The sequence below is a fragment of the Sminthopsis crassicaudata genome, chromosome 3, assembly GCF_048593235.1.
Source record: "Sminthopsis crassicaudata isolate SCR6 chromosome 3, ASM4859323v1, whole genome shotgun sequence".
Taxonomy (NCBI): Eukaryota; Metazoa; Chordata; class Mammalia; order Dasyuromorphia; family Dasyuridae; genus Sminthopsis; species Sminthopsis crassicaudata.
This window is the reverse complement of record NC_133619.1, coordinates 394,138,512-394,162,426: the sequence shown is the minus strand read 5'-3', so window position 1 is coordinate 394,162,426 and position 23,915 is coordinate 394,138,512. Positions and strand designations below refer to the sequence as shown.

The window sequence follows — 23,915 nt, the reverse complement described above, 5'->3', positions numbered from 1 at the left end:
TAGCTTCTCATTTTTTTGTTTTGTTTGACTGATTCTTGGGTTCTCTGTGAATCATTCATTTCTATTTGTTCCATCCTGACTTTTAAGGAGTTATTTTCTTCTTTCACAGTTTTCAGTTCTTTTTGTAAATGCCCAATTTCATTTTTAAATGAATTATTTTGCTCCATTGAATTTTTTTCCATTTCCCTAATTTTTTTTTGAGAATTATTTTCTTTTTCCAGTTTAGAAATCTTATTTTCTTGGGACTTTTTTATCTTCTCCAATTCAGAAATCCTATTTTCCTGTGATTTTTTTTACCTTTTCTAATTCACTAATTTTGTTTCCCTGCATCTCCTGTGAATTCTTTATTTTTTCCAACTCCAATTTCAGGATGTTGTTATTCTCTTTCATAGCTTCCCTTTCCTTTCCCCATTTTTCTTCAAACTCTCTTAACTTTTTAATAGTCTCTTCATGGAGAGAGTTATGTGATGGGGGGCAGGAATAGTTCCCCTTTAGGTTGTTATCTGCTGACTCTCTGCTGTTAAATTCCTCAGGGTTGGATACCCGCTCTTTCTCTGTGTAGAAGGAATCTATGTTTTTTTTTGGGCTTCTTGCTCATACTTAAAAAATCTTTTGCGGTCTGTCCCTGGGGTAGGAAATTATTTATTTATTTCTTTACCAGCTTCCTCTCAGACTGGATGGATGCAGCGGCCCCTGCACCTGAGCTAAGAGAGAGCTCTGGGAAAGAGTTCCCCACCCCCTCCCTGGAAATCCCTCAGAGGTGACCAGCACTGCTGTGCTTTGAGGGCACTGTGTTTTAGCGGCTTCCCTGAGGTTGAGACTGAACAGCAAAGGTGACTCAAAGCCTAGCCTATGCATCCCGGTGGGGCGTGGATGTCTGCAGCAGGTGACATGAAAAGCCCCTGCACTCAAACTGGGAAGTGTCTGCCAGAAACCGCAGTCCCTAGTTCAAAGGTTCCGCTTCTCTGGGACTTCCGTTGCACAGCCTCCAGCAGAGCCAGGCACTATGAGTTACCGCCCCGCCCACTCTTCAATCTCTTAAGTACCCCGAGGCAAAACCCTGGATTGCTTATGTCCTGGTGCTGAGATCTGCTGGGTCACCCCTGGGGTCCCGGGAAGATCCAATCTAGTTTTAAATTTTAAAGTGGCTTAGATTTGTCCTCTGATCTGCTGTTTTATAAGCAGAGAAGAGCAAACAGCCTGTGCCAGATTCTTTTATGTCAGTGGATTCTCTGATCCCAGAGCCCTCCCCAGCACGACCAGTGCAGTGTGCCACTACCCCACCGTCTTTTCTGGCCTCTCTTCTTCCTCCCCTGGGAGCTGACCTTTCCTGATGAAACTCCAGATTCTCTTCAGCTGGTAAGTCGTGCTTCCATTCCTTGTGGATTCTATCAGTCCAACGCTATTTCTGAGGCTGATTAAATCTAGTTGGTTGTGAGGGAAGAAAGGAGCTTACACAGTGGCGTGTATCTTCTCCGCCATCTTGGCTCCGCCTCGGTTATTTCTAATAGCTCTTTAGTTGAATCTTTATTGTTCTCTACATATGCCATCACATTGTCAGCAAAGAGTGATAATTTGTTGTCCTCACTACCTCCTCTAATTCCTTTAATATGTTCCTCCACTCCTATTGCCAAAGCTAGCACTTCTAATACAATATTGAATAGTAATGGTGATCATGGACAACCTTGTTTCACCCCTGATCTTAATGGGAATGGTTGCAATCTTACCCCATTACATATGATACTTATTGATGGTTTTCAATAGATGCTACTCGTTACTTTAAGGAAAAGTCCATTTATTCCTACACTCTCAAGTGTTTTTAACAGAAATCGATATTGGATTTTATCAAATGCTTTTTCTGCATTCTATTGAGATGATCATATGATTTTTGTTAATTTGATTATTAATATGGAGAATTATACTGATAGTTTTCCTAATATTGAATCAGCCCTGCATTCCTGATATAAATCCTACTTGATCATTATGTATTATCCTGGGGATGATTTTCTGTAGTCTTTTTGCTAATACATTATTTAAGATTTTAGCATCAATATTTATTATGGAGATTGGGCTATAGTTTTCTTTCTCCATTTTCATCCTAACTGGTTTGGGTATCAGTACCATTTCTGTGTCATGAAAGGAATTTGTTAGGACTCCTTCACTCCCTATTTTTTGAAATATTTTACATAACATTGGAGCTAATTGTTCTTTGAATGTTTGGCAGAATTCACTTGTGAATCCATCTGATCCTGGAGATTTTTTTCTTAGGGAGTTCATTAATAGATTGCTCTATTTGTTTTTCTGAAATGGGATTATTTAAGCAATTTACTTCCTCTTCTGTTAATCTGGGAAGCCTATATTTTTGGAGGTCGTCTTCCATTTCTCTTAGGTTATCAAATTTATTGTCATAAAGTGCGGCAAAGTAACTCATTATTATTTCATTAATTTCCTCCTCATTTGTGGACAGTTCCCCGTTTTCATTTTTAAGACTCAGTATTTGATTTGCCTTTCTCCTTTTTCTAATCAGATTTACCAAAAGTTTATCTATTTTATGGGTATTTTTCATAAAACAAACTCTTAGTTTTATTTATTAGTTAAATAGTATTTTTACTTTCAATATCATTAATTTCTCCTTTTAATTTTAGAATTTGAACTTTAGTATTTGATTGGGGGGTTTTAATTTGGTCTTTTTCTAGCTTTTTAAGTTTCAATACCAATTTATTGATCTTCTCTTTATTTTCTTCAAGCAAGCATCCAAAGATAAAAAATTCCCCCTTATTACGGCTTTAGCTGCATCCCACAAATTTTGGTATGATGTCTCATCATTGTCATTATCTTCAGTGAAATTATTAGTTGTGTCTATAATTTGCTGTTTCACCCAATCATTCTTTAAGATGAGATCATTTCATTTCCAATTACTTTTTGATGTATTTACCCCTTTTTGTTGAATGTAGTTTTTATTGCATCGTGATCTGAGAAGAAAGCCTTTACTATTTATGGCTTCCTGCATTTAATTTTGAGATCTTTATGTCCTAATATATGGTCAATTTTTGTATAGGTTCCATGAACTGCTGAGAAGAAAGTATACTCCTTTCAGTCACCATTCAGTTTTCTCCAAAGTTTTATCATATCCAATTTTCCTAATATTCAACTTACCTCTTTCTTTTTTATTTGTTCTGTGGTTTGATTTATCTGATTCTGAGAGTGCAAGGTTGAGATCTCCCACTATTATAGTTTTGTTATCTATTTTTTCTTGCACATTTCTTAACTTCTCCTTTAGGAAGTTAGATGCTATACCACTTGGTGCATATATATGCTTCATTGTCTATGCTACCCTTTAGTAAGATATAATTTCCTTCCTTATCTCTTTTTAATTAGATCAAATTTTGCTTTTGCTTGATGTGAGATAAGAATGGCTACATCTGTTTTTTTTTTTTTTTACTTCACTTTAAAAACAATAGATTCTGCTCCAGCCTTTTAACTTTACTCTGTATGTATCTCCCTGCTTTAAATGTGTTTCCTGTAAACAACATATTGTAGGGTTCTGAGTACTGATCCCATCTGCTATCCATCTCCGCTTAATGGGAGAGTTCATCCCATTCACATTTACAGTTAATATTACTAATTCTGTATTTCCTGCCATCATAATCCCCTGATTATGCTTTTTTTTCCCTTACCCCCCCGAACCCTTTCCCCAATATTAAACTTCTGAGTCCCCCTTTTGTCACACAGCCCTCCTTCTTTAGTATGCTTCCCTCCTCCTTTTAAATCCCTTTCCCTTTCTTCATCCCTTTCTTTATTGCTCTTTTGCTTTTCCCTTTTCCTCTCCCCCTTTTTAATGAGATGAGAAAGAATTTTCTGTAAAATTAATATTTCAATATTTTTCTCTTTGGGGCAATTCTGATGGGAGTAAGGTTCACACAATATTCCTCCCTCTCTCTAACTTCCCTCAGATATGATAGGTTTTCTTTGCCTCTTTGTGGGATGTAGTTTCCCTCTTTTTATCTCCCCTTTCCCTTTTTTATGACACTATCCCCTTTCAATTTCTCCTTCCCCCCCTTTTTCTGTCATATCCTTAAAATCAAATTATACATGTTGTCTTAATGTATATCCACAATAGAAATACAGTTCTCAAGAGTCCCTTTTACCTTTTTCTGCTCCTCTTGAGTCCTATGATTGGAGATCAAATTTGGTGTTTCAATCTGTTTTTTTTTTTTTCTTAGAAACATATGGAATTCATCTGTTTCATTACATGTCCATCTTCTTCCATGAAAGAAAAATGCTCAACTTAGCTGGGTAGTTTATCCTTGGCTGTATTCCAAGTTCTTTTGCCTTTCAGAATATCAGATCCCAGGCCCTTTGATCCTGTAATGTAGAGGCAATCAGATCTTGAGTGGCCCATATTGTGACATCTTGGTATTTGAATTGTTTTTTTTTTTTTTTTTTTTTTTTTTCCTGGCTGCTTATAATATTTTCCCTTAGTTTGATAGTTCTGAAATATGGCCAAAATATTCTGTGGAGTTTTTTGTTATTGTTGTTTGTTTGTTTGTTTGGGTTTTTTTGTGATTGTTTTTTTAGGGTCTTTTTCAGAAGGTATTCCATGAATTCTTTCAATGTCTATTTTACCTTCCGGTTCTATTACCTGTGGGCAGTTGTCTTTGATGATTTCTTGTCTGGAGGCTGTCTGCTATTAGTCTCCTCAGGGTTGGAAGCCCGCTCTTTTTCTGCATAGAAGCTGTCAATCATTTTTTTCATTTTTTTGCTCATTTTTTTAAAGCCTTCAGGGTCTGCCCTCAGGGCAAGGAGATTACCAGCTTTCTCTGCAGAGCAAGGATGAGTATATGGACAGTAACTGTCCTCTCAATGGGCTGCAAGGAATGGCTAAGCTAAATGAGGGCTCTGGGAAGAGCTCCATTCAGAAGCGAGTATGCCTGGTTATCACGGGCTGGGCTATGTAAATGCCCTTTGAGGAGCTCCACTGTGAGGATTAGTGACCTTAAGGCTGGAGGTTAAGGAGCAAAGGTATCACTGCCCCTCCCACAAATGCCCAATTTGAGTATTCGCAGTCATCTTGTCCCTCACTGCACCGGAAGTATCTCTGCCTGGGGAGCAGAGTCGAGCTGGGGAAATTCCACTACCTCTGGCTTAGCCCCTCACTGTACAGATGAGAGGCTGCCCCGAGCTGTGCCCTTAATGTGTGTGACTGCCCCCCACCACAAGCCCCTTGCTGCAGAATGCTGCAACGAGCTGTGTTATGGTCTACGCCAGGGCACTTCTGGGCCTGGGTGGACACAGCCAGATCCTCTCAGGCTTTGGCGTCCCTCAGAGTACCCTCTACACCAGACTCCAATTTCTCTGCAGGTCCACTACTCTGCCACTGAAGCAAAGTAGTCAAGCTATAGCAGTGAGCTCTATGTAAACCTTCCAACCACAGAGGCCGTTCCACTCCCATTTCTATCCCTGCTGTGCACTGGTCTACTCCCACCACCTCAGGTCAAACCTCTCCTAGTGTTATTCCAGAATCTCTTCCTCTGGTAAGTTTTTTGTATTTCCAATCTTCGTGTGTACCCCTCAAGTGCTATTTTTGAGGCTAAATTAAATAGTTGGTAGAAAGGGAATTAGAGAGTTTAGAATGTTCCGTCTTGGTTCTCTGTCATCTTGTCTAGGCTTTCCAATTCACAAATCCTACTTTCCTGGGAGTTCTTTATCTTTTCTCATTCACAAATTCTGTTTCCCTGGGAGTTCTTTGGCTTTTCCAATTCACATTTCAGGAAGTTGTTTTCTTTTCCCACTTTATCAAATTTTTATTTTAATGAGTTATATGCCTTTTCCATATTCTCTCGCAGAGCTTTTCTTTCCTTTCCCCATTTTTCTTCTAGCTCTCTGTTAAGATCTTTTGATAAAGGGGACTAAGCTGTATTCCCCTTTTGGTTTTGTCTGGAGACTTTTTGCTATTAATCTCCTCAGGATTGGAAATCTGTTCTTTTTCTGTATAGAATGTAACTATAGATTGGCTTTTTTTACTTATTTTTTAAAAGCCCTTAGGGTCTGCCTTCAGAACAAGGATGTTACCAGCTACCTTTACAGAACAAGAATAGATAGATGGACAGTAGCTGTCCTGCAAATGGGTTGCAAAGAGTGGCAGAGTGCGGAAGTGTGACTGCCCTGGGCAGAGCCCCCCAGCAGAAGTGTCACTGCCCCAGGAAGAGCCCTGTCCCCCCTGCGCAGAAGTGTGACTGTCCCAGGCAACAATCCTGCACTGTGGACTGCAGCTGCCCAGCTGCACTGTGGTTGTGCTGAGTTACTCCCAGTGCTGGGTGGGTGTGGCCAGATCCTATTAAATTCTGGCATTTTGAGCGTACACTATACCCTTAGTTTGTGTGACTTCTCTGCTTATTTAGTGCTTTGCAAACATAAGTAGAGTCCTCCCTGCAAATTCTCCACCAGGGGAGACTGCCCCTGTCCCGGTCCACTCAGTGTGCTAGACTCTGTGCTCTGCCTCCCTGCCTGAGCTGGCCTTCTCCCACCAGAATCAGGAAAAAAAAAAAAACTTTTCTGGTGATCTTCCAGATTATCTTCTGCTGATCATTTGTTGTACTCCCAATATTTGTGAATTCTACCAGTCAAGCACTATTTCAGAGGCTGAATTTGGTAATCAGTAGAGAGGGTAGAAGAGAAGCTTAGAATGAATTATGTGTCCTCTCCACCATCTTGGCTCTGCCCCAGAATCTTAGTTTTCAAACAATTTCTGTATCTATCTTTCCTCTCATCAATTTTCATCAAGGTAAGTGTTGAAAACACAGAAAAGAGAGAAATTTAATCCTTTTTAAGCCTGTTTTGAAAGTTTGTTTTTTTTAAAGGCCTGGTTCTTTTGGTTCATCATGCCAAATGAAAAGCCTTATGTAAAATTCTTTTTAGATATGGTTTAGCACAAAGTCCAAATGATATGGACAAAACACTCTCCCATTCTCAAATATTTTCCTGATTGCATAAGGTGTTTTTCTATCTGAAATAAAGACCCCACTATTGCCAAACTTGGCTTCATCACTTAAAAAACAGACACTCAGAGAAGCTAACAAAGCACAACATTAAATTAAATTAAAACTTTTCTGAAGTCTTTCTCTAGAAAAATGTGATCAAGGTCTTGCCTGAATCCTCTATGAAGTGTAGAACTTATAACAAGTCAGACTAGGGTAATCCGTCTGTTTCCTAATTATTTTAATAAATTGTGAATCTTCTAAACATATAATTTAGTAACAATACAAAATTGCCTCAGTCTAATTTGCCAATTGGTTTCCCTCATTTTAAGTGCCCTTTGTATTTAGTCCCTTTTAGATACAAGAACTGGTGAAAGATCCATTTTTCTCTAACCTCTTTTTCAAAGTATAATCACAAGAAAAAAACTGAGAAAGATGAAGAATATAGCAATATCAATAGTGAAATGGACAGACATAAGATAGATAGCTCTGACCAGATTATTAAATTTAAAGCATTATTTATCAGCTGGCCTGCTACTGACCCCCACTAGACAGGCTAGTAGAGATCAGCCCTGAACCTTTAGTGAGATACCAGTTTAAGCCTGTTTGCCCCGTCTGGGTACAGCTTTGCAGTTACATAGTTTCTCGTTTACAATGGGGAAGTGCCATGACAAGAGGATGAGAGTGTCTGCATGGTTTGCAATGTTGTGATTTTGTTAGACACACACTTCTCAGAGAGTCTAGGTTCTCATGAACCGGGGGATGGGGCCCAGTCTGAGCATAACACTTCCCTTAATTTAGTTTAAGCAACATTTTCCTATAAGCCTGAGGCCCGCTGACCCAGGGATGAGGAGGCCAGTCTTTTGTCCATTTCAATAGTTCAGTTACTCTAAACTCATTTTGGAAGAGATAGCTTTTAAGTAATTTGAAGTTCCATGCTTTGACCAACACAATCCTCTAAACCTTTGGTGTTCTCAAAACAAATTTGACATAGCCTAATAACTCTTTCTTTATTCATCGCCAACAGAAGCCACTCATATGCTAATTGGGATCCTTTAGGATGCATACATCCCCTTATGCCTGACTTCATCTCTCCTGCAGGTGGACCTAAGCAGGAGCAGCTCTGCTTTGGAGAGGCTTCCATTGAGAGAACTGAAGAATTCCTGAAGCCATTTCCTCTGAGAAAATCTCAACTGAAGGTGCTTCAAATATGAAGCAAGGGAGACAATTTTTCATCTGCCTGAAAATCCCCTACACAAGTGTCTTTTCTGCTACTAAAAATAGAATATTCAGGGATTATATAGACAAATTCTCAAATATTTCTAATTCTTAACTTTGGTCCTTAATCTCCAAAGACTGGTCAACTAGAACCTATACCTACCCTCCTTCAAAACTTCCTGAAAATTTAACCCTAATTATCAATAACTAACAATCATAAACAAAATATAGTGAAAATAATATTTTCCTCTCTTCATCTCTATAAAACTTAAATGAGCTTCCTCTTATCAGAAGAGGGTAGGACTGCTCTTAGGATGATCACATTGCACTAACCACTTACTTTTGGACTGGGGAATCTCTCTCCTTAAGGCTGTCAGTTCTACCCCAAATTATTGCTCTTTCAAGGTGGTATCAAAGCATCAGAAAGAGGAATAGCTCCCTTTAAGTCCTACCCATCAAGGGAATAATTTCTTTATTGATGACCAAGATGATTTATTACTTGTTTTGAAAAGAATTGAAAGACAACAAAAATCTCTTTCTCACCAGCAGGAAGTTTTCATGACTAGCTGGCTGAAAATAAAGAATTAGCAGTTTCAATATTGAATCTCCCTGGTTTTGACAAAATGAAAGTAAGGTGGATGAAAACAAAACAAAACAAACAAAAAAACCCCAGAAATCTCTGTTGATAAAAGTAATATAATGGCTACATAAGTTTTACAAAAATAGAATTTGAATGTTTTACAGGTTGCAAATATAAATTAATCACAAAGCCAAAAAGTAGCCTTTTGTCCAATTGGGAACCATACTTAGTGAAAACGAATTTAGAGCCAATCAAGGCAGACTCACCAATCTAGAAGAGACTTATCTCAGACTCTGAAAATTTGAGTGCAGAAAGAAAAGAGAGTCCAGTCTCCCAAAGCCAGTGTCCAGAAGGGAGCTGTGGATGAAGATTTCACCATAATTATTTTAATGTACACACATAGATGTACACACATAGAGTGTACATTTATTTTTGGATTCTTTGCAGGGGCCAACGGAAAGAGAAAGGTCTGTAGGCATATAAAAAATGTTCTAAATTACTTTTGATTAGGGAAATGCAAAATAAAACAACTCTGAGGTACTTGACATTTATTAGTTTGGATATCATGGCAAAAAATTAAAAAAATATTCATGAGGATATGGAAAAATTGGAACACTCACACATCTTTGGTGGAGTTCTGTACTGATCCAGTTGTTCTGGAGACAAACTTGAAACTATGACCAAATGGTAATAAAACTGTGCCTTCCTTTGATCCAGCAATACCACTACTAGATCTTGATCCCAATTCTTATGGGGAGTTGCCTGTAGGCTCAAGTCATTCTTTGATCATGAGAAAACAGTGCATGTCTTTTCCCTTTCTGTCTTCATTGATTGAATTAAATTAAATGTGCATAGGTCAAGAAATTATAGAGTTCAGATTTAGTAGGCTGGTATTACAACTTTTATTAAAATAAGGCTAACAGTTGATAGAAATGACAAGCAAAAAATTAAAATGCAAGCTATGTAAAACCCAAAAGTGTCTAAAGTAGTCATTCAGTAGCTAACAAAAAGCTCAAAACAGAGGATACTCTCAACATAATCAAGCACTGCAAAATAATTGGCTAATAAGTTATCAAAATCATAGATTTTGCATTTTGTTTCCTTTTGTCAATCAGGGAAAAAAATCCTTTTTGAATGTTATGTAACGTACATAAAACAGGGAAGAAAATACATTATAAAGTTGTAACAATGTCTATAAATATAGTATCTTACATTTTTCTCCCAAGGTAGCAGATTGGTTATCGTACATGCAAAAAAGCATGAAGTTACTAAGATGATAAAAAAATAGACAATATGCATGTCCACTATATAACAGCATACAAATGATACTCCCATTTTACCACTCTCAAAAAAGTCTTACAATTATACATTTTAATAAGAAGTAAATTCAACAAAGAATGATAGTGCTGAAAACTAAGGCATTCAGAGATTTCCAAAGTTATGCTTTTTCCATTGATCCAAAAGTGAGTCAACTAAGTGTTCAAAAGTTTGTTTAGAGCAAAGTTTACTCAGAAATGTCATACGTGCATTTCCTAAAGTTACTTTCTTCCCAATAAAAAATTTGATAAACATTGTGTTCACATAGTTCCTGACTTTGCCTTGGCCAGGAGACTCCCAAATATTTTGTATGTAGATCATACCACTACACATGTAGTATGTAGAGGTACCACTACACATCTCTCAGGTTGGCTAAGATGACAGCAAAAGATAATGATGAATGTTGCAGGGGGATGTGGGGAAAATGGGGACTCCAATATATTGTTGGTGCAGCTGTGAACTGTTCCAACCATTCTGGAGAGCAATTTGGAACTATTCCCAAAGGGCTATCAAACGGTGTTTGTCCTTTAATCCAGCATGTTTCTATTGGGCTTGTATCCTAAAGAGGTCATAAAGGTTGGAAAGGGACCCATATGTGCAAAAATATTTGTGGCAGCCCTTTTTGTACTGGCAAGGAACTGGAAACTGAGTAGATTCCCATCAGGTAGAGAATGCCTGAATAAGTTATACTACAGGAATGTTATGGAATATGCGTGTTCTATAAGAAAAGAGCAGCAGAATGATTGCACAGGTAGCCAGAGAGACTTAGACCAGCTATTCACTGAGAGCAGTGAATAGAACCAAGAGGACATTGTACACAGAAACGGCAACATTATAGGATGAGTAAGTCTAGTAGACATGGCTCTTATCAAAAGTGGGATGATTCAGGCCAGTTTCAATGGTCTTGTAATGAATAAAGCCATCTTCACACAGAGAGAAGACTGTAGCGACTTAGTGTGGATCACAACAGTATTTTCACTTTTGTCGTTGTTTGAATTTTCTATTTTTGCTAATTTTTTTTTCCTTTTTGATATGATTTTTCTTGTGCAACATGATAATTGTGGAAATAGGTATAGAAGAACTACAAATATATATATATATATATATATATATATATATATATATATATATATATATATATATATATATATATATATATATATATATATATATATATATATATATATATATATATATATATATATATATATATATATATATATATATATATATATTGAATTACTTGCCATCCAGAAGAGGGTGTAAGGGAAAGGAAGTTAAACATTGAAAACAACATTTTCCAAGAGTGAATGTTGAAAATATGTTTTGAAAATTTGAAAATAAAAAGCTTTCATGATAAAATATGATAATTAAAAATAAACAATGAAGGCAGCAGCAGCAGCATCATCCTTGGAAAATATTGAGGAGGCAATAGTTTAAACCCTTCAGAGAGAGGTTTTGGTGTACCACAACTGGAAGCAGAAGGGAGGAAGATACAGGTTGAAGAGCTCTGCGACTATTCTGTATTTGCAGTAGTTGATGATCCATTTCTAGATTCCACCTTCGCTGTTGTCTGGTTCCAGGGTTCTCGCTTTTCCCAGAAGGGGGATAGTGGTCAGAGTTCCACTTCATTCAGCAGACTTCTTTTGAGCATGTAGGCTTTGACATGACAAAGTACTTTGGAAAACATTTTGTCTCTGTTGTAGACCTGTTTGTTGTAAGCATTGAGATCTCTGCTCCAAAATCTTACCCTCTGAAGCAATAGTTCTCTACTGTGCTATAATGCTATCAAAGTTAATCAGGTTCCCGACTAGATCTCCTGCATCCACAAAACCTTCGTCTATCTGAGATGTTGAGAAATGATCCATTTCTTCGTCCTTCTCGGCTCTTTTCAATACCCCTCTTTGCAGCAGTCTTCGGACAATACCACCCACATTTGGGAGGCTTTTCCCCCTTCTTGCTCCTTTGAGATATGAAGAAATCGCCTCTAAATTGCTTCTGTATTTACCGAATAACCAAAATTCCTTGGCAAGAATGTCCACACCAGATGACCAGATGATTGAGATTTCAGGAGCGACTTGAGTTTTTCCATCAGCTTCTTCCACTATGCAAGGTCACATCCCTGTCACTGAGGTGCTGTATAAAGACTTCCCATGCAAAACTTGAATCATGTGGGAAGCGTCACACGGGTCTCTCTTGGAGCAGCTCCTTCACTGAGTCAGTCAGTAGGTAAAGTCGATGGACTGGTGAGTACTTCTCAGCTTCTTGTTTCCAAAAAGGGTTCGATCTGGGGGACGGTTCCCAGATGTCCTTCTCTGAGCTCCGAGTTGGCTCGAACAAGGACCGATTCATGCTCATCAAGAGGCTGCCCAGCCCTTGTTCCGGGTGGGGGAAGGAGGAGCGCGAGGAAGCTTCTGGGAACGGTTGGAGCAGCCACTTTCGTGGTCTGGGATCTAGTTCGGGGCCCCCTGGTCTGGCTCGCCGCTGCTCTCCGTTTCTGGAGGAGGGGCCACCCACATCTCGGGCAACTCCGAGCCTCTGGGACTTGTCCCGCAAGCTGGAGACGAGGAGACTGGGAGGCTGAACTCAGCAGATCAGCCCGGGAGAAGGTCCATAGTCAGACGCGAAGGAACAGATCTGGCAGAAAAGGACACTTCCCTTCCTGGGCCTGGCAGCAGGGGAGAAGACAAGTGGCGGGATTGTCTGCACAGAAGCCTGAAAGGTAACATAGAAGCTGGAGGTGGCTGCTGGAGAGAAACTGACAGTCCACTTTCCCAGGCTGGAAATGATAGGAAGAAGCAACCACAGCAACTTAATAGGCAAAAGAACAAGGGTCAGGGTCCCCAGATGAAGACTGCTCTCAAGGAAAAGGGCACTCTTACCTTTCGTCTGCAACTGTGTGGCAGACTGTCCAAAGTGGGGGGAAGAAAGGGCCTTTCCCAAGTAAAGTTCCAGCTTAGCGAGCTCCAATTTATTTCTGAAATCCCAAACTGATCAGAACTAGTGCCCGAGCCCAGTTTACTGAGCCTGCCAAGGGCTGTGCCGCAACTCCCAGCCACTGAGGTCCAGGTGCCTTCAGTCCTTCTGATAATGGCTTTTCAAGTGAAACCCTTCCTTGGAGTCCAGTTGTGAGGGGAGCCCATCGGGCTGGTGATGTCTCAATGTTTAGGGCTTTGGACATTTGAGAGGACTGAGCTGGGATCTGTTTCCAAACAGAGCTAGCGAATTAGGCTTTCATCTAGATAGAGCAGCTGCCTGATGAGAGCGGGCGGGCAGCCTTTGGGTTTGTGTGCTCCCCTGCCCACCACTGTCCTGTGGCGAGGAGAGGGATGGCGGCGCTCTGAGAAGGCAGTTTGAAAGCCCTCACTGGAATGTTTGGACTTGATGGCAGCTGCTCTCAATTGAATTTGACTTGAAGTCCTGGCTTGAATTGTAAAGGGGGATTTATGACAGAGAGGCATAGGCTATTTTGACAGAAAGAAATTGAAGTATTAGTCGTTTATAGGCAAAACCAGTAGTGCAGTGAACATGTGATGTGAGGTCGCAGCAGGCTGGTTATTTTGGGGGAACAAGCTGAAGTCATTGAGATTTCAGTGTGACCGCGGGAAAGGACTGGTTGAACATCAGGCAGCTCTAATCTAACTGCTGACTATTGTAATGGAACGATCACGGAATGGCAAACGGCCACATGGAATGTGAGCTTCTGGAACAGATGCTTGATAGGAATCCCTCCTTAGCTAGGAGTGAGTTAACGTTGGGGAAGGAGGGGGATGCTCATCAGTAAGGGGGTGCCAGAATCAGGAGGACTTAGGCGTGATGAAGGCACACAGGGAAAGGCCCAGATTTGGGAGGGCAGAAGACATGGACTGCCCTTTGCCTGCCTCACCCCTTAGTGGTTACTGGCTTTTATAGAGGAGATAAGTCTGATTTTCTAGAGACATTCCTTCTTTATTAGTTGCTCCAAGGTCAGGAACTGCCTGGGAGCAGTACCTTAGGGACACATATGCGGACAGACAGAAGTGGGGAGGGAGTTTTTTAAGTCAGGAAAATGTACCAAAAACCATCTTAAAGAAACTGGAATCTTTGTTCAGTGTTTGACATATTGACCTACTGTGAAGAGCTTTCAAAATACATCAAGGTGCTGAAAAAAATGAAAATTCATCTGGCCTCAAATAGAGGACTTCTGTAAGAGTCCCAAACTGGGGCACGCTTATATATGGCCTAGCAAATGGGAGAGCCCTGTTACAGAAATCTAAAATTTGTAGCATACACAATTTTTTCCTGGCCTTTTCTTCAAAAAGAGTACTTTTAATTCAAAATTGTAAAATGTAGGACAGACCATGGACTGGGCTAAGACATGGCCTGGTTTTAAAGGGGAATCAACTATTTTTATTTATTTATTTTTTAATTTTTATTTATTTATTTATTTTATTTTTTTAAAGAACCAGTATCCTTGCATCAAGTTCATAGCCAGTGCTTATACATGTTTGATTTGGTTCTGAATTGTATTCCAAGAGATGATTTTGGCAATTAGAAAATAAATCAGAACTGTGCAAGGCTCAGAACAGTGCTCTTATTTTGAACACATAAAGGGATGTTTGGATAAGATACAATTTAAAATGTCCTAATGAATTTTTTCAAAAACAAAACAAAAAAGGGAGCTAAAAATATGATTTGGATTAAATTACAGTCTTTTACCAAAGGGTCCTTCCTCAAACAGAAAACCAGGTGTTCCCTTTGGCTTTTTTAATCAATATTTTAAACAAAAGGAAATTATGAAAGGATGACCTTAAAAAGGGGGGTGCATTTGTAAGATTGTGCAGTTAGGATCCTTATGAGCAATGATTTTTTTAAATCTCCATTAGATACCCAACAATAAGTAAAGGGGAAAGAAATAGAATTTAAAAGTAGTAACTTGTCTAAGACAATTTGGACTGTACAAAATGGGGCAGCTCCCTCCATGTTTCTATTTTGCTTTATAAAATTGTTTGATAAATTGATTGCATTGTATTTTTCTCCAAGGAAACGTATACCTTAACAACAGATGTCCAAATACAATTGCAATTCAATCAAATTTTGCAAAATACTTATATCTGTATATGAGATGGAAACAAAATTGAAAATAAAAAGAAGTCTTCCCAGTGATCCCCTTTCAGGCATACTCCAGAAATTGTGTTCACTAGGGATTTTTAAATAATATGGTCTTCTCTTAAAGTAACTTCCAGAACAGATAGCAGGTATGAACTATCTCCTTCTCTCAGTCAATAAGTTCTTCACATCTCCCCATTACATCAATAGCTTCTTGTAAAATTCTCTCAATATTAGCTTTGTCACTTAAGTCCCAAAGCACCCCTTGAACCAGCTGTCTACTTTGTGACACTAGATTCATTGTTGTATCCTAAAATCATAAAAATTCATGAAAGATACCACTTTTGGCTTTCATACACATAATCATACATGCAGTGTTGTAGATTTCATCTGTATTTCATTTTAACTCATGATTAGCTTTGCAATAGTTAACTTTGACTGATCTGACTTTTAAAGAAAAGCAAACTAGCGAATCCAAATGATCATTTATACCTTCAAATCAAATGAAAAAAATTATCCTTATAGTTTTGAAAAATGAACTGACGTTCTCAGAGTAGCCTGCCCATAGTGATGAATATTGCTTCACTGTTCCTATATCTCAGCTTCATAACATAAGCAATGACATCTATTTAGTTTTCTTGAATAAAATTGTCCCCTCCACCCCTCCCCCTCACTGACTTTAAAGATTTATTCAATTTCCTCACTTATGCTAATGGAGGAGAATTGTACATTTATCTGCTGAAGAGTTTTACTAATCAAAGAATTTGGAGAGTGGACCTGAAAGAGAACCTCAACTAAAGACTGCAGTTAAAGAATAAGAGGAATCGGAATGAGCACTCATATGCTCCCAAAGCAAACTGAGAGCCTCTCCTCTATGGGAGAGGCTTTTGAACCATAGCATTCCTACCAGGTAAATGTAGTTAGTTAAAGGAACTAATGAATAATCTGAATCCATAGAATTGCCAGCAGATGAAATAGAGGGAATTCAATGACCCTCAAAATAGCCAAAGTGGAAGAACAGCTGCTGTAATTTAAATTAAAAAAAAAAAAAAAACTGGCAGGGAATGCTTCAATATATAGCTTTTCCACAAATTCCTCTAATCTTGATACTCTCTATTTTCTTTTTCCAGAATTGCCTCTATTATTTTTGAGGCTTTAAACTCTTGAGAAAACCATATGAGGAAGAAATCCAGGGCAGCTTTGGAAATCACAGGAAAAACAATCCTCCTAGCCTATACTGCAGACATCTATCTCAAATGTTCCAAATTTTACATGATGACAAAATTCTCAGAGTGGTTTCCCAGCTGATCTTTGCAAGGATAGAGTTCCTCCCTTGATTCTTCTCACAGCAATGGCACTGGGCTCCAATTTTCACTAGCCAGGACAGGCAGAAGATTCGCTGTTTCTAGATCTGAAGAAGGGAAAATATGTTTCATAATTCTTCCATTCTCTACATAGCTAAATCAATAACTCCACATGACAAGAAAAAGTTGAGGGCTTTTATAGAATAATTTGAGCTTGTGAATGCATTTATTATCCATGAACTATGTTTTCTAAGGGAAGGAATCTAATGGCTATTACTTCTGAAAAAACCTAAAAGCATTTTCAATTTTTAATCTGAAATAGTAACATTTGATTCTAATTAGTGTTATCAATGGATATCATAGTTTGAGGACTGCCTGGCTCTCTAGAGGCTCTCAAGTATAAGGAAGTACAGCTCTGCAAATATTTGCCCACAGTATCTTCACTGAAGCACTGGAAATTGCTGGTTGAAATCTACGCTGAAAAACCTGACGACATTTTTTTTTTGTTTTGCTTTCTGATTTCTCATACTGGGGCAAAAATGATTGCACCATGAGCCACTATGTCCCATCATTGGGACAATGATCTCTCATTGTAAAGAGCACAGAAAAAAATACACCTCAACATTTTGATTATATCAAAAGAAAGGAAATTTGGGGATTTTCTGTGATTGCCTTGCTGGAAAAGTCTCATGCCCATTGAAGTGGCTTGAGGTGGGAGGAAGTTGAAAGGTTAAGGGAAGTAGGAGGATGAAGACTCCACTGCTTCATAGTGCTTGTACTTCATATTTTCCACTGACCACTTTGAGAAAAATTTTAAAGGCTCTAGTACTTTAATGATACAGCCCAAGAAACCTCTATAAAGGAGCCTTTCTTCCCTCCATTACTGTCTTATCTGGTGAAGCAGTTGCCAGCCATCAATAAGAGACAAGTCCAGTGGATAATTCATGTTAAAAGACTGCAACCAATTGTGAACATCTTTTGTAGTCCAATCATATATGGTTGGGTTCTTATAGTGGGTAGGTTTCTAGGAACTTCTATGTCAAGGATGAGGCTCATGGTGGCATCAGATCTAAAAAACATTATGTTAGAGCTGGATGTGACCCTTTAAAGAAAATATTTGGGAAAGAGGGGTCCATTGAGCCAAGTTGGCTGAGAATAGACTGGTCTTTGTTTGAGCTCTTCCTGGTTTGCCTCAGATCAACACTAGATCAAGGCTCTAAACTGATTTTTGCAGTGACACAACCTGAAAATATTTCAAATTACCAGCAGAAGGTATTTTGGAAGAACTTCAGGAAAGGTCTGTCTCAATATGGCATGGGGGGTGGGAGCCAACTGAGCATAGGAGCAAAGCAAGGATTCATGGTGGAATCTTATCTTGATGCACAAGAACATGCAAATCAAAAAAAATAGAAAAATAAAATAAAATTCATGGAAATTACAACAAAAAGTATGAAAATGCTATGTTATGATCCATACTCAGATCCCACAGTCCTTTCTCTGGTTATAGATGGCTCTCATCATCACAAGATCATTCCAACTGTCCTATCCTGAATCATCTCTTTGTTGAAAAGAGTCAGGTCCTTCAGAATCTACACTGAAAGATGGCCATTGTCTCATTACCAGGTTTGAAAAAAACCTAGCTCAGTGGACAGAGCATCAGTCTTGGAGTCAGGAGGACCTGAGTTCAAATCTAGCCTCAGACACTTTAATACTTCCTATTTGTGTGATCCTGGGCAATTCACTGAAGCCCAATTGCTACAATTAAAAAAAAAAAAAAAGAAAAAAGAAAAAGAAAAATCCTAGTCCTATCCTAAGAAAAAATAAAGTTATTATAAATCTTTCATTCGCAGAGAGGCCTTAGAATACGTAAACTTAACATTGTATATTATTTTCAGTTTGGTAATTTTTACTGAACTTTTTTTATATAATTGTGTATATGTATGTGTCTATGCATGTTTCACTGAATTGCAGGGATCTGGCTCAGTGTTGAGAGTGTGGGAATAAATTTGAGAATGGCCATGTTATAAATATTTCAATAATTCTCCCCTCCAATAGTTCTGGTGATGAATTTCACTAAATTCTCTTTCATATTGTTGAAACTAGTAAAGATGAATTTTTAAAGTAATAATCCTTTTGGGAACAGTGGCTATTAAAGAATAACTTTAAAACAGTTTTAACCCCCCCAATCAGAATTGTTAATAGAGGGGAATGACATGGTCTTTCATCATAAAAGATTTTGATGTTTTAGAATGCTCCCCAAAAGTGCCTTAACGTCCCATGTATGAAGCCTTGATTTCAATGACTTTACCATCTCCTTTCCAAATTGTAAAGCCTGGGCTAGCTTCCTGAATGTCTCAGAATCAGCCAGAATCAGAATAGTTAAGTTTCTATATTGTGTCCTTCAAAGTCTTGAATCTTTTCCTGTCAGAATGTCTCCAGCCAGCTTCAGTCTCCAGCTCCCTCTGAATCCAATGTCTCCAGCCAGCAGGAAGTTAGAAGTGGGAATGAATCAGACTCTGCCTCCAAGAGTGTGGGATTGTGGGTTTCCCAGAATTCAGTCCTAGATGTGAATCCCCCAGAAGTCCATGAGCAGGCTTTTCCTTTAGACTTGTGAATCTACTGGGCTTGTGAATCCACTGAATCCTAGCTTTGCATCTCCTCAAGCTTCCCGAAGTTCTCCCCTTGACTCACATCAGATTGACATCCCCACTCAATGTTAGCTCCTTATATCCTCCCAGAGAATGGGCTTGTGGGAACTCCATAAGGGGCCAAGGAGTGAATTCCTTTAAATGTGTGAACCCTAAAATAGAGAATTGTTAAGTACCGACTTAGCACCTAGTAAGAATCCTACTCAATACACTCAATATAGGAAACAATTTTCAGGAGAGGGTTTACAATTAGACTCCAAATAAAACTTGGTGGAACCCAAATTATAAATGTATCCTTGAACTCTCCTACCTTTTGTGACATTTAATCTCTCCTCTTCTATCACAGCTTGGATGTCTCTGGAAAACAACATAATATATTTTGCATTGTATTCATTGAAGTGAATGAAATATTGACAGCTTTTTATCAGTTATTGCCTTGGGTTTCTTTCCTTTGAGGATTTTGCCATGAATCACTATTTGGAATGTTATGCCACAGTTCTCAGTCTCCCTAATTATCCTGACCAAGTCCTGACTCAGTTTCTCAGCTTCAGTCAAAGCTCAGTCCTGCAAAACCTCTTCCTGCTTTTTATCAGAATATTTGATAAGGATAAAAGACCGTGTGTTTAGAATATCAGAATGGCTCTCCCCATCCCAAGCTATGGGATGTCAGATACCATCTTATCAAATGTCTCTCCCCATGTCCGGGGTGCCTCCTCCGGATTATGCCATCTGACCTCCAATGCCTCACCCCACCCTGTCAGAGTCCCCTTCCCACTCTCAGCACCCTGACTCTGCCCTTGCCTCAGTCTACCCCCTGCATCTGAGCCACGTGTATATATGTCTTTGAGAACTCGTATTGTTTGCTGGATTCTTGGAGACAATAGTCTCATTCAGCCTTGGGAGCAAACCATGGATCCATTTGGTTCCATTATATCTCTCCATTAAATAAATTATTAAATATTTTCTAATCTCTATCTGGCTCAGTTTCTCAGACATTACAGAAAATTATTTGTCTTGTCATTAAAAAATATATATATAATCTATACTTATTGGTAGTTAGTAAATGACTATATGTGCTTTTAATTTGGTTTTAATTTTCATACTTATATTAATTCAGAGAGGCATCCAGAATGTTCCATTTTCTTATATCAATCCATTTTAATTACTAGGTTGTTTCTTTTTGATTAGGAATCTAGAATTTATTTAGTCAGTCTTCACTTATCAGGCATGTCCACAAGAATGCTACGAGAAATGGTCTTTGAACACAAACATAATCTCTTCTTTTGACGTGTTTGCACACTACACTCCTTTTGTTACATCCCTAATAAGGTGAAGATAGAAAGAGGAGGGGTGCCTTGCTTCTATAATTTCACAAGGATACTGCTATGGTAATTTCTAATGATGGTCTACCATTCTGAAACCCCACCAATACTGCATTAGTTTACCTGGCACTGCAGAGCTTTGCAGCTAATGCTATTTTGATGTAATGTATTTCTTCCTATAGATCAGTTTGCTGTGGGAAAGAAATATTTTTAGACAAAGCAAAGTATACTATTTTCAAAAAAAAATTAGGTAAAGTTTTGAGTTTGAAATCCTATCATGTCTTCACTTCTTCCCTTCCCCTTCTTTCTAAGATAGTAAGCAATCAGATTCAAGTTATACATGTGCAATAATGTAAAACATTTCCATTTTAGTCATTTTAGATAAGAATAGACAAGTCTGAAAATTGCCTGATCATTTTGACCATAATTGAAGATGACATATGTAATTCAACAAATTTGATTCAGTCTCTTTATATCTAAGAATTGAGACCTTTATCAGAGATACATATTGCAAAACAGAATTTCCCTAATTTTTCTGTTTTCCTTTTAATATTGGGTGCATTGGTTTCTCTGTCAAAACTTTTAAATTTTATATACTCAGAATAGTATACTTTCTATGTTGTAATGCTCTCTTCTTTATTTCTAAATTCATCCCTTATCCATTAATCTGACAGATCCTTCTAACTTCAGGGCTGGTGCTCTATCCACTGTGCCACCTAGATGCCCCAGTGTTATTGATTATTGAAACTAAAGCTGAAATGTCTTTAATATGATTTGGAGAAGATTTAATTAAGTGTATTCAATTCAAGTTTCCTTAGAGGGATGTAACATATGGAATAATTTCTAACATCAGTGGGCAAGTCCATTTTATTTAAATTTGTTACTCATGTGGGAATAACATTTGCTTGTATAGTTTGTCCTGTGGCACAGACATATGTTCTTTTGAATAATTTGTATGAAAAGCTGCTAGCCAATCTAGAAATCTGAGTGGCTTTTAAATACCTTCAGATTAGGTTCTAATCCCAGAGCTAACTTCTCTTTGGCCTACAACAGGCTAGAAAGGCTTTTATGCAATGTCTTTACTGGTTAGAAGCCCAGATGACTCCTGAAAGTGCCATTGAACCCCCTTCTCCTCAAACCTGTTTAGAAGAGGAATGCTTGTCTAGAAAACAAAAACAAAACAAAACAAAAAAAGCAAAAAAAGCTGGCAGAGAGGCATTACACATGCCTCTTGTAGAAGTTTGCATTAACCTCTCTATCTAAATATCCTGCTTTGGACAGATAAATGAGACCTGATAAGGAAGGATTTTGTAAATAACTCTGTTGTTCTGATGTGATTCTCCCTTTTCTGAAAACTGATTTTGGGTATTTACAGAATCTTCAGGGAAGAGACATGCAGGCCTACCAGGAATGTGAGTTTTGCTACTATTCTCTCTCTCTCTCTCTCTCTCTCTCTCTCTCTCTCTCTCTCTCTCTCTCTCTCTCTCTCTCTCTCTCTCTCTCTCTTTCACTCTCTGTCTCTCTCTCTTTCTCTCTCTCTCTCTCTGTCTCTCTGTCTCTCTGTCTCTCTCTCTTTCTCTCTCTCACTCTCTGTCTCTCTCTCTTTCTCTCTCTCTTTCTCTCTCTTTCTCTCTCTCTTTCACTCTCTGTCTCTCTCTCTTTCTCTCTTTCTTTCTCTCTCTCTCTCTCTTTCACTCTCTGTCTCTCTCTGTCTCTCTCTCTCTGTCTCTCTCTTTCTCTCTCTCTTTCTCTCTCTCTCTCTCTCTCTCTCTCTCTCTCTCTCTCTCTCTCTCTCTCTCTCTCTCTCTCTCTCTCATTCTCTTAGATTTGTTTTCCTCCAGGAAATTCACCTTCAAATGAGCAGCACTAGACAGCTGTATTGAGCAGCTTTATGGCTCTGACTTGAACCCACTGCATCTTCATTCAGGTCAAATGCCTCCAGATAGGATTCTGTAGGATGACCCAGCTCAATGTCCATTTTTAACAGGAAGTAGTTTCAGAAGATGAGATCATCGCCCCATACCCCAAAAGACTTTGGCCCCATTTGTTTGGGAAGTAACTGGGATTGGTTGGTAAACAGGCTCCAAAGTTCCCAGGGGTCTGAGAGGGTTCCTGTAAGGAGTCCATCAATCCTGTGAAGGGGGAAGGTTAAATAATGTTGATATGAATTCCCTGCTACAATAGTATCTGGGGTTTTGGATGGGAATATTGAGTTAAGATATGAGTTATTATTACTGAGAAAGATATCCCGCAAACAATTCAGTTTGCTGCTTGTCAAATTTAAGAACTGCAAAGGCTTGATTATCTGGAGACAAGTAGGCACCATAAGTATTTCTGTTCTAATAAAGGGAACTGACTGTCCAATTTAGGCAATAATTATAGATCTCTTACAAAGATTTGGAATCAAGTCAAGGACTTAAAGCAAGTGATAGACACTGATGCCTGGGCAGAATGGGTAAAGTACTTTGCAAAGAGTCTGACCAAAAAACAATTTCTGTTGTGTGTGCTTTAGGTTGCCCCATATCCAGATACGGCTTTTCCCTTTGGATATGGAAAAGATGAAAGGGAATTTAAATGTGGAATCCTTCAATTTCCCAAAATATCACCTGGGCAGAATTGCAATGCTTCCTTCTACTTTTTCCTTCTATGAGGGAATCAAGGAGGCTATAACAGGAAATTTTCAGACAAATCAGTTATTTATCATCATGAAAACTATTTCAAATCACTAATTTTCAAAGAAATGCTAATTAAAACAACTCTGAGGTACTACTTTCATACCTCTGAGAGTGGCTAAGATGTCCAAAAAATGTTTTAGATGTTGGAGGGGAAGTGGGAAAAGTGGGATACTATTGTACTGTTGTAAACTGAATCAATTATTCAGAGAGTAATGTGGAACCATAACTAAAGAGCTATCAAACTGCATCCTCTTTTACCCAGCACTATTAAGTCTAATCTCCCAAAAAATAAAAAAAAGGAGAAAATGTTCTTTTTTTACAACTATATTTATAACTAGGTCTAGATGCCGTTCAATTGAAGAACTGCCAAAGAAGCCGTGATACATATTTGTAATATTATGGTATTGTGGTTTACGAAATGTGAAGCGGGTTATCACGAAAATATGGAAATATATGAATTGATACATAATGAAGTGAACAAAACCAGAAAGATGTAGTAAAAAGTAACATAATATTGTTGAATGAAAACTGTGAATGATGATACTCAAATCAATCCAAAACAACTAATGAGGAATACTATCTGCCTGCAGAGAAAGGGCTGATCTTGATTGAATACTGACTGAAGCATATTGTTTTTCACTTTCTGTTGCTCTTTCATTTTTTCTCTTTTATTTGAGCCTTTTCTAAAATGACATATAGAAATGTTTTACATTATTGCACAAATATAATTTGTTTGCTTACTGATTGCAACCTTGGCAGAAGGGAAGGGGAAGAAATGAGGAAATG

General features: G+C 38.4%; 1 long non-coding RNA gene across 1 annotated transcript; it reads left to right on the top strand.

The window, feature by feature from the left end:
- The first annotated feature begins 12,391 nt into the window (after positions 1-12,391).
- On the top strand, positions 12,392-18,333 carry LOC141562232 (uncharacterized). The gene is made up of 2 exons (XR_012488185.1): positions 12,392-12,814; positions 16,311-18,333. It is a non-coding gene; the product is annotated as an uncharacterized LOC141562232 (long non-coding RNA).
- Positions 18,334-23,915: the final 5,582 nt, after the last annotated feature.